Source organism: Physeter macrocephalus, chromosome 18 (assembly GCF_002837175.3).
Source record: "Physeter macrocephalus isolate SW-GA chromosome 18, ASM283717v5, whole genome shotgun sequence".
Classification (NCBI taxonomy): domain Eukaryota; kingdom Metazoa; phylum Chordata; class Mammalia; order Artiodactyla; family Physeteridae; genus Physeter; species Physeter macrocephalus.
In genome coordinates this window covers 66157488-66166790 of record NC_041231.1, presented here as the reverse complement: position 1 = coordinate 66166790, position 9303 = coordinate 66157488, and the positions used below count along the sequence as shown (strand labels likewise).

Genomic DNA, 9303 nt, shown 5'->3' with positions numbered 1-9303 from the left:
AAGCACTAAGCTAAGTGTTTTGCATATATAACCTTATTCACTCCCGACGATAACTCTATGAGTTAGAGATATCATTTCCTTAGATTAATGATGTAGCTTCAGTTCTGAAATGTACACATTCAACGAATAATTTTAAATTTTATGATGAATTCAAAAATAAATAAATGGCATGTATGGTCTCAAAAATAGTTGTTGCATAAAAAATATTTAATAATATATGGAAGGTCATACATGTACTACTTAGCAGACACAGAATTGAACCCAGGTCTTTAATCCAAGGACCACAATCCAAAACATTGCAGCATGGTTTATAAAACACAATATTGACTAAAATGAAAGGCTGATTGTTATTTGATAAATCTAGATTTCTTATATGTCTGTAAACTATTTAATTCAGCACTAGGCACATTAAAAAAAAATCAGTTGATAGTGGTCATTATTACTAATATAATTAATAATATTAAGACAAGCCTAGCCCAAATATTAAGCAGTAAAATTTCTATTTAAAAAATTGAATTACTGTGTTGGAATTCACCAGATGACTATAAATTCTTCGCTGCACTTTCGAATAAAAGAGCTCTGGGGAGAAGGATCTATGTGAAACAGATACGGAGGCTCTGTGTCTGCTGCAGAAATGCAGAAAGGGTAGGAGCCAGGCATTCTTCGGAAAAGTTCATAGTATTTGTTTTTCTTTTCCCCAGGCTCAGATTTCCAGAGGGCCCAAACATAAGGAAAAGAAGAAAAAAAAAAAAAAAAAAAACTAAAGAGTTGAAAGGTAAGGTTTAGATAAATGCGACTCATTTGTTCAGAGAAAGAGGCTGAATTCCAAAGAGATAATGGGAAAGAAGCAGCCCTGAGGACCAAGGCTGTCAGAGAAGGGCCCGGGCTGGGTCTGGGTTTTGAAAAAGAAAAAAAAAAAAAAAAAAAAACTAAAGAGTTGAAAGGTAAGGTTTAGATAAATGCGACTCATTTGTTCAGAGAAAGAGGCTGAATTCCAAAGAGATAATGGGAAAGAAGCAGCCCTGAGGACCAAGGCTGTCAGAGAAGGGCCCGGGCTGGGTCTGGGTTTTGAAAAGCCATGGAAGCAAGTGTCTATTATAGCAGAAAAGCCAAATAGAGATTTCGATGGCAGGGAGAGCTTATAAACCACGAAATAGTTCAGAATTGGTTAGGGAACCCATGACAGCAGAGAATGATACAGTCTCATTTCCCAACTAGATAGCAGCCAAGCTTGAGTATTCAACGTTTGGCTAAAAGATAATCAAGATAGAGGTTTTTAAAAGTACACAAACTAAAATAAACAGTATTTAAGATAAAAATCCTTGTGGTCTTAGGAGGTGATGTTTAAAAACAGGGGAATACAAAGGACAGAAGCAAAGCTATATCTTGGCACTACTCTCTAAGTGTCTATCAGCAGAAGAGCAAGCAAATGAGAGGCAGAAAATAAATATAATTAGTAAAGAGTAATGATGCCAAGACCTCTGACTTTAGAAAAAGTTACTTCAATGCCTAATTCAAAAGGAATGGTGGTAAATACAAGCAACGAAAACATTTTACCCAGAAGAAAATTATTCCTGTTAAAAGCATTTAGTAGGGACTTCCCTGGTGGTACAGTGGTTAAGAATCTGCCTGCCAATGCAGGAGACACGGGTTCGATCCCTGGTCTGGGAAGATCCCACATGCCACGGAGCTACTAAACCTGTGGTCACAACTACTGAGCCTACACTCTAGAGCCAGCGAACCACAACTACTGAGCCCACGTGCCACAACTACTGAAGCCCATGTGTCTAGAGCCCGTGCTCCACAACAAGAGAAGCCACTGTAATGAAAAGCCCGTGCACCGCAATAAAAAGTAGCTCCCCCAGGGCGGGGCGGGGTTGCGCGCGGGCTCCTGGGCCGCCCCCGCCGCTCCTCAGCCTTTCCTCCAGTTCCGTGTGGCCGCTGGAGCCGAATGCTGCTGCGCCTGGGGAGTAGGAGGTGCAGGGCCACCGCCACCCAGAAGAACCCTGTTGGAGGCTATGCGTCTGTGAACAAAGGAGAAGGGACAGCGGTGAGCATGTCAGCCCTGAACTGGAAGCCCTTCGTGTACGGAGGCCTGGACTCCATCACAGCGGAGTGCAGTACTTTTCCAATTGATTTTTACCAAGACACACCTCCAGATTCAAGGCCAGAAGAATAATGCAAACTTTAAAGAAATCAGGTATCGAGGAATGTTGCATGCATTAGTGAGGATAGGCAGAGAGGAAGGCCTGAAAGCACTGTATCCAGGGATTGCTCCTGCGATGTTGCTCCAGGCTTCCTATGGCACCATCAAGATAGGCGCCTACCAGAGCTTGAAGCGGTTATTTGTCGAGCGCCCGGAAGATGAAACCCTTCTGATAAATGTGGTCTGCGGAATTCTCTCTGGAGTGATATCCTCAACCATTGCTAATCCAACTGATGTTTTGAAAATTCGGATGCAAGCACAAAATAGCACCCTTCAAAGAGGAGTGATAGGCAACTTCATTCACATTTACAGCAAGAGGGAACAAGAGGACTTTGGAAGGGCGTGTCCCTTACTGCTCAGAGGGCCACTATTGTTGGTGTGGAGCTGCCAGTCTACGACCTCACCAAGAAGCATCTGATTCTCTCGGGCTTGATGGGAGACACTGTGTATACTCATTTCCTCTCAAGCTTCACCTGTGGGCTGGCGGGGGCCCTGGCCTCAAACCCTGTCGATGTGGTGAGAACACGTATGACGAATCAGAGAGTCCTTCGAGATGGCAGATGCCCTGGCTACACAGGTTCCCTGGATTGCTTGTTACAGACATGGAAGAATGAAGGGTTTTTTGCTCTGTATAAAGGGTTTTGGCCAAATCGGTTGAGACTTGGTCCTTGGAATATTATTTTCTTTGTGACATATGAGCAGTTGAAGAAATTGGATTTGTGACAAGTCAAGACTGCATGAGACATCCCGCTGAAAATGCTCATGTCTGAAATAGCGAAGCTTCCTATCTTTCCCACTGCTTCTCACTGCTTGGCCCACCACAGATTCTGAGGTGTGAGCAACAGGTGAAGACTGGGTTAGCTCGGATTGCTGTGTCCTGGCATCGGACGCTCTGCACCAAATGTTTAATGGCATAGACTGTAACATCCAAACACTAGTCCTTACCATTCAAATGCCCTTCGACATCAAAGATAACATGAAATGCATGTTTCTTGCTAAAGAAAACTTGCGTGAAGATCAGGAACTGTGAACTGATTCCCTCAGGAGAGAATAACTCCTGATGCATCTCAACTCATAGCTGAGACTCCCAGACTGTTCGAAAGAAGCTCTTCGGAACCATGGAATGAATAGAGCCTCCAAGAGGGTGTTATTGTTCCTGAACTTCTGGGGGGGCTTTGGCTTCGTGTCTGCTGAAGAAATTCACACATGGAGACCTGGTATACCCCAGGTATAAACAGTGCAGGATATAGATCCCTGGAATATTGCACTGCTTTCTAATTTCCAATTTTGGCAGGATCTTTCACTTATAATAAGTGATTTTTAAGCCTTTGACCACTCGGCCTTTGTGAGGAATTGTTACAAAACATTAATATCTGAACTCATGATGGTGTGATAGGTTGGCTTGGAAGGTGGCAAAGTCTGTGCTGGTGGGAGGTGTTTTTAAGCTACTTGGGTTCTGTCTTAAGTAATGTTTGTAATTTGCTCTGTGATTTTAGCAAAGTTTCTATTTCCCAATCTGTAAAATGGGGATAATAACATCTATTAATATTGAGGGTCAGGTGAAGAAGATAGTAGCTGCTACTACTTGACTTGTGGGATTAGTGTGTTTACATCATGCTGTCATACAGCCATCATCCCAGAATAAATGGTCTGTGTGTATGGAAGAGGAAAAAAAAAAAAAAGTAGCCCCCACTTGACGCAACTAGAGAAGGCCCACACGCAGCAACGAAGAACCAATGCAACCAAAAATAAATAAATTAATTTAAAAAATAAAAGGAATCCGTTTAAACAACAAAAGAAAAGCATTTAGTAGTAAAGAACTATTAAGTAACAAAGTATCTAAAGAGAATTAATTTCTAAAAACAATTTATTAAGGAACCCAAGGAAGAGATCTCCAAATTTAGTTAATGTTGCTCCAACTGAAATTTGAAATAGAACATTTCCCACAGACGTAGAAATAATCTATTCCTAAAAAAAAAAAAAAAAAAAAAAAAAAATTGTCTTACAAATGTAAGACACCTATTCATTTTTTTCCCACTTAGGAAACACCCAGGCACTGGGCTCAGTCTCCAGGGAGTAATGAAGGGTAATGACCCTAAGCTCAACCCAAGCTTCCAAGGTCCTGACCAATAGGAGGAAGCAGGTACATTTAAACTTTTTTCTAGACACTCTGTTTCTGTTCTGTTTTAGTTTTTTGTTTTTTCAGTGGTGTTTTGTACATGTATTAACTTAATGAAATCAATACCACACTAATCATTGTTGGAGGTCATATGTATCATCAATAATTTTTCCTAATTTGATCTGAGTCCTCAAGAAAGACTTTACTCTTTCTTACAGAAAGGCCTTTCTTTACCTGAAAAGGTCACTCTTTTCACAACCTTGTGCTTGAGCCAGAATTGGATGGGGAGGAGAAACAGTAAATCTCCTTAGCCATTAGATAAATGAATTCTCACAACAGATTTTGTAAACTAGTTTTCCTACCTATCAAAACTGACCCATACGAATTTGAGAAGGGAAAGAATCTCCTGGCACTTACACAAAAGTTTAAGACAAGAAAATTCACTTCGTGCCCCCAAGACTTTTAAGTAGCTAAACTATAGGGCATGTTCCTAAGCATAGAAGGAAATGAAGTCAGGAAAGTGGGATGGGGCCAACGTGTAGATGATCCTGCTTTCCATGCAAGAACATTTAGTCTGTCAAGAGTGGGATGTGAAGATATTTTAGGAGAGAATTTACAAAAGGGAACCCTCCTATGCTGTTGGTGGGAATGCAAATTAGTGCAGCCACTATGGAGAACAGTATGGAGGTTCCTTTAAAAGCTAAAAATAGAGCTACCATATGATCCAGCAATCCCACTCCTGGGCATATATCCTGAGAAAAACCATGGGTCGAAATGATACATGCACCCCAATGTCCATAGCAGCACTATTTACAATAGCCAGGACATGGAAGAAACCTAAATGTCCATCAACAGAGGAATAGATAAAGGAGACGTGATACATATATACAAAGGAATATTACTCAGCCATAAAAAAGAATGAAATAATGCCATTTGCAACAGCATGGATGGACATGGAGATTATCATACTAAGTGAAGTAAGTCAGACAGAGAAAAACAAATATCATATGATATAACTCATATGTGGAATCTACTAAAAAAATGATACAAATGAACTTATTTACAAAACAGAAACAGACTCACAGACATAGAAAACAAACTTATGGTTACCAACGGGGAAATGGGGAAGGGATAAATTGGTAGTTTGGGATTGACATATACATACTACTATATATAAAATAGATAACCAACAAGGACCTACTGTATAACACAGGGAACTCTGCTCAATATTCTATAATAACCTAAATGGGAAAAGAATTTGAAGAAGAATAGATATATGTATATGTATAATTGAATCACTTTGTTGTACACCTGAAACTGACACAACATTGTAAATCAACTACAGTCCAATATAAAATAAAATTTTTACAAAGGAGAGAATTTTCATAATCAACTACCAATGTGGAAGAGGTTGAAATAGGGAAACATTGAGAGGAGGGAGACCGGGTGAAGCTAATAATCCAGGGGAAAAATTAGAACTTGAACTAGAAGGAGAATGGAGAAGAGTAGATGGTTTTTAACTGAATTACAGAGATGGATTAAAACAATTTTAGAAATAAACAGTTTGTTTTTTTGTATCTCCCTTTTGCTTGGTTTAGATTTGTGACCAATTTTCCTACCTGTAAAATTGAAGCACCTTAGTCAATAGGATTTACCAAATTTTTATACCAGTCATAAATAAAAGGCTTTTAATCTTTAAAAAACAAGCAAAATGTTGGGAGTTTAAAAAAAAAGTCAAAACTTTAAATTGGCAAACTAATGAATAAGTTATTCAAAGTTTGCCTCAAAAAGTGATATTTGAAGTAATAGTGTTGGAAATTTTATTCAACTGTTGAATTTAATTAAAGCACCTCCTTAAATAGTGACCAATAGAATCATTACTTAATTATACAATATATTTCTTTAAAATGTATAGCTCACCCAATCTATAAGGGATTTCAAATATCTGATAAATGTAATTATATATAATAGAATGGGGGGAAGTTAAACTCCAGAAAGTTAAATGCCATAAAGGAAAGCAGCTATAAACACTACTGAAATATGGGCTTATATCATTCTTTCAACTAAGCATTTAAAATTTAGTACCAAACTTCCTGGAAGCTAAATCATTTTTTAATATTGGGGAAAATTCTGCATCAACCATTTCATCTTAAATACTCAAAAATTCTGTCATCAGTCATTTCACTTTAAATTCTCTATAGTCAGACTCTTTCAAACTGATATTCAGATAATCCAGTTAGATTTTCAACCAGACTGTCAAGCAGCATCTAAATCATCACATTCCCCAGTAAACCAGTAGCCCATACTGGCTTCTCTGAAGTGCCTATTAATGACATCATCATTTTTTCAAAACGTAGTAATCCATATGCATTATCAAAATATAAGGCAATAGAGAAAAACACACTGACATAAGCATTGTTAAAATTGTATACACATTTTCAAATATGTTCTATACAGGCGTACATATTATTTTTTAATGATATAATATTTTACATATTATTCTGTGACCTACTTTATTACTTAGATTGTGAATTTTTCCATGTTCAAATATATAGATTTATATCTCTATTTTTGGTTACTCTATTCTATTGGGTTGGCCAAAAATTTCATTTGGAACTTTTTGGCCAACCCAATATTTTGCTGAATTATATAGATTTGTTTTAATTTGCTACCTTAGAACCAAACAAGTAAAACCTTTGTTCATACACTTTAACATGCTTGTCTGAATAGTCCCTTAATTATTAATAATGGTGGAATTGCTGGAAAAAGATATTGTACTCTTGTTTTTACAGTTTCTAGTATATATTACCAAATTCCGCACTTAGAGATTTGGCCAATTTATATTTCCATCAGCAATGGATAAAAGTTCTTCTTTACTAAAATGTGGGTCTTTGACCAATAGTATTTTTATTCTTTTTGTTTCTACTTACATTGTGTGAATTGCAAATACATATTGTCTCAATGAGTCACTGTAACCTTTCTTACCACCACCACTATTGTACGTGTCTGCCTTACCCCCACCAGGATAATTGCATAGCATCCTAACCCATCCCCAACTACCAACTATTTACCCAAATCATTTTACATGCTCTTTTTCTCCCTCTTTTTTTCTTTTTTAATATCAGAATTCTAACCATGTTATTCTCACATTTAAACTTCTCAGTGCCTCCCTTTGTTTGGCAAATTAAGTACAAACTCCAGTGTATCACGCCATTCATAAGAAATGAGTTTATGAGACCCTAAGATTGTTGACACACATAGACACATGGCAGAAAAAAAAAATCAATCCTCACGAGCAAAGGATAACCTCAACCAAGTTCTCATCCCCCTCTGGCCCCCACTCTTGCCCCTCCAAACACAGATACATGAAGAAACCATGGGAGAGAATCAGCACTGAGGGAAAAAAACAAGCAGATTTGATCTCACAACACCTGAGTTATTGAAGTCTTGAATACAAAATATTAACATTTTGAATGTTTAAAGAAAAAGAATAAATTAAAAAGGCGAAGAAATTAAAAGTCTACTAAAAATGGACCAGTATATTTGCAAAGAAATAGATTCTTTTAGAAATATAAAAACATAGTCATTAAAATTACACAGTTATTTACTTACAAATTAATTACAATTAGTTATTTACTTTCAGTGTGTGAAAGTAAATATTTGTAACTTATATTACTTACAAAGACCTTATATCCAAAATATATGAATATTTCCTCAAATCAATAAGCGAAAGGCAAACAAGTCAGTAAGTGACTTCAACAGACATTTTGCAAAAGGGGACAACCAAATGGTTAGTAACCATATGACAATCATCAAGGGAATAAAAATTATAACTTGAATGAGTTTCCACTTCCCACTTTCCAGAATTACTAGTGTTGACTACAGGAACTCTCATAGATTGATTGTGAAAGTGTAGTTGACATAATACTTTGGAGAAGAGTTTCACATTATCTACTAAAGCTGAAGAGGATTATAATCTATGAATTCCGCTACTAGGTATAGACCAAAAAGAAATGCCTACACACATACACTGAGAGACAAGATGGAAATGTTGATAGTAGCGTTATTTGCAATAGCTTTAAACTAATAATGACTCAAATTTCCATCAATGAAAGAATGTGGCTTACTCACATGATGTCATGCTATACCGAAAATTAACAAATTGTAGTTATGTCCAACACTATAGGTGAATCTCACCAAAACAATGTTCAGTGAGAGAAGACAAAAACACAATATATATTGTGTAATTCCATTTATATAAAGTCAAAAAATATAATTAAGAATAATAGTTACCTTTGAGGAGGAGGGTAGTAGAGATTGAACAGAAGTAGATTTGCAATGAGATAAGCTTCAGGCCCCTCACTTGCATGGGCCCCTTTCAAGGTCCTAAGGAAACCTGATCAATGTGCTCATGTTATCATATGTTTTTGTAAAATGTTTAAAAGAAGCACACTTAACTGCCGTTGGTTAAGACTGATGGCTCATTCCTGTGCAAATTCCGGTCTGTCACATTTCCCCTTTTATTGGATGCCTTAAGAGAGGTAATGGGCATTCAAGGGATCCATCTAAAAGGAAGTTGAGTTGGCTATTCATTTAGTTTGACACTAGTGTCAAACTCTACTGCCTAGTGTCTAGTATATTTATTTAGTTCACAATTACTTCTGTGTACGGTTAAGTTATTGCTACCATTCCAGTGCAGGACTGGCTTCCAGGAATACTTCTATCACTCAACATGTTGACTCCTTAGCTTTGTGACCTAACAGTGTAGAGCCAGAGGTCATATGACAATATAAGTGTATCCTACAGTGCTAGGGTCTGGAAATATTTGGGTAATGGAGAAGAAACAAGATAAAATGAATAGAGCCAGAATCTAGTCCAGGGAAACTCTTCCAATCATGATGTATAAAATTATAGGCAGAGAATTTATTTCTCAGTGATGTCTAGTCTAGTCAAAACAGAAGTCGTCTCTTGACAGGAA

The 9303-nt window shown here is 37.3% G+C and overlaps 1 pseudogene; it reads left to right on the top strand.

The window, feature by feature from the left end:
- The first annotated feature begins 2056 nt into the window (after positions 1-2056).
- On the top strand, positions 2057-2976 carry LOC102974767 (kidney mitochondrial carrier protein 1-like; annotated as a pseudogene).
- The last annotated feature ends 6327 nt before the right edge of the window (positions 2977-9303 follow it).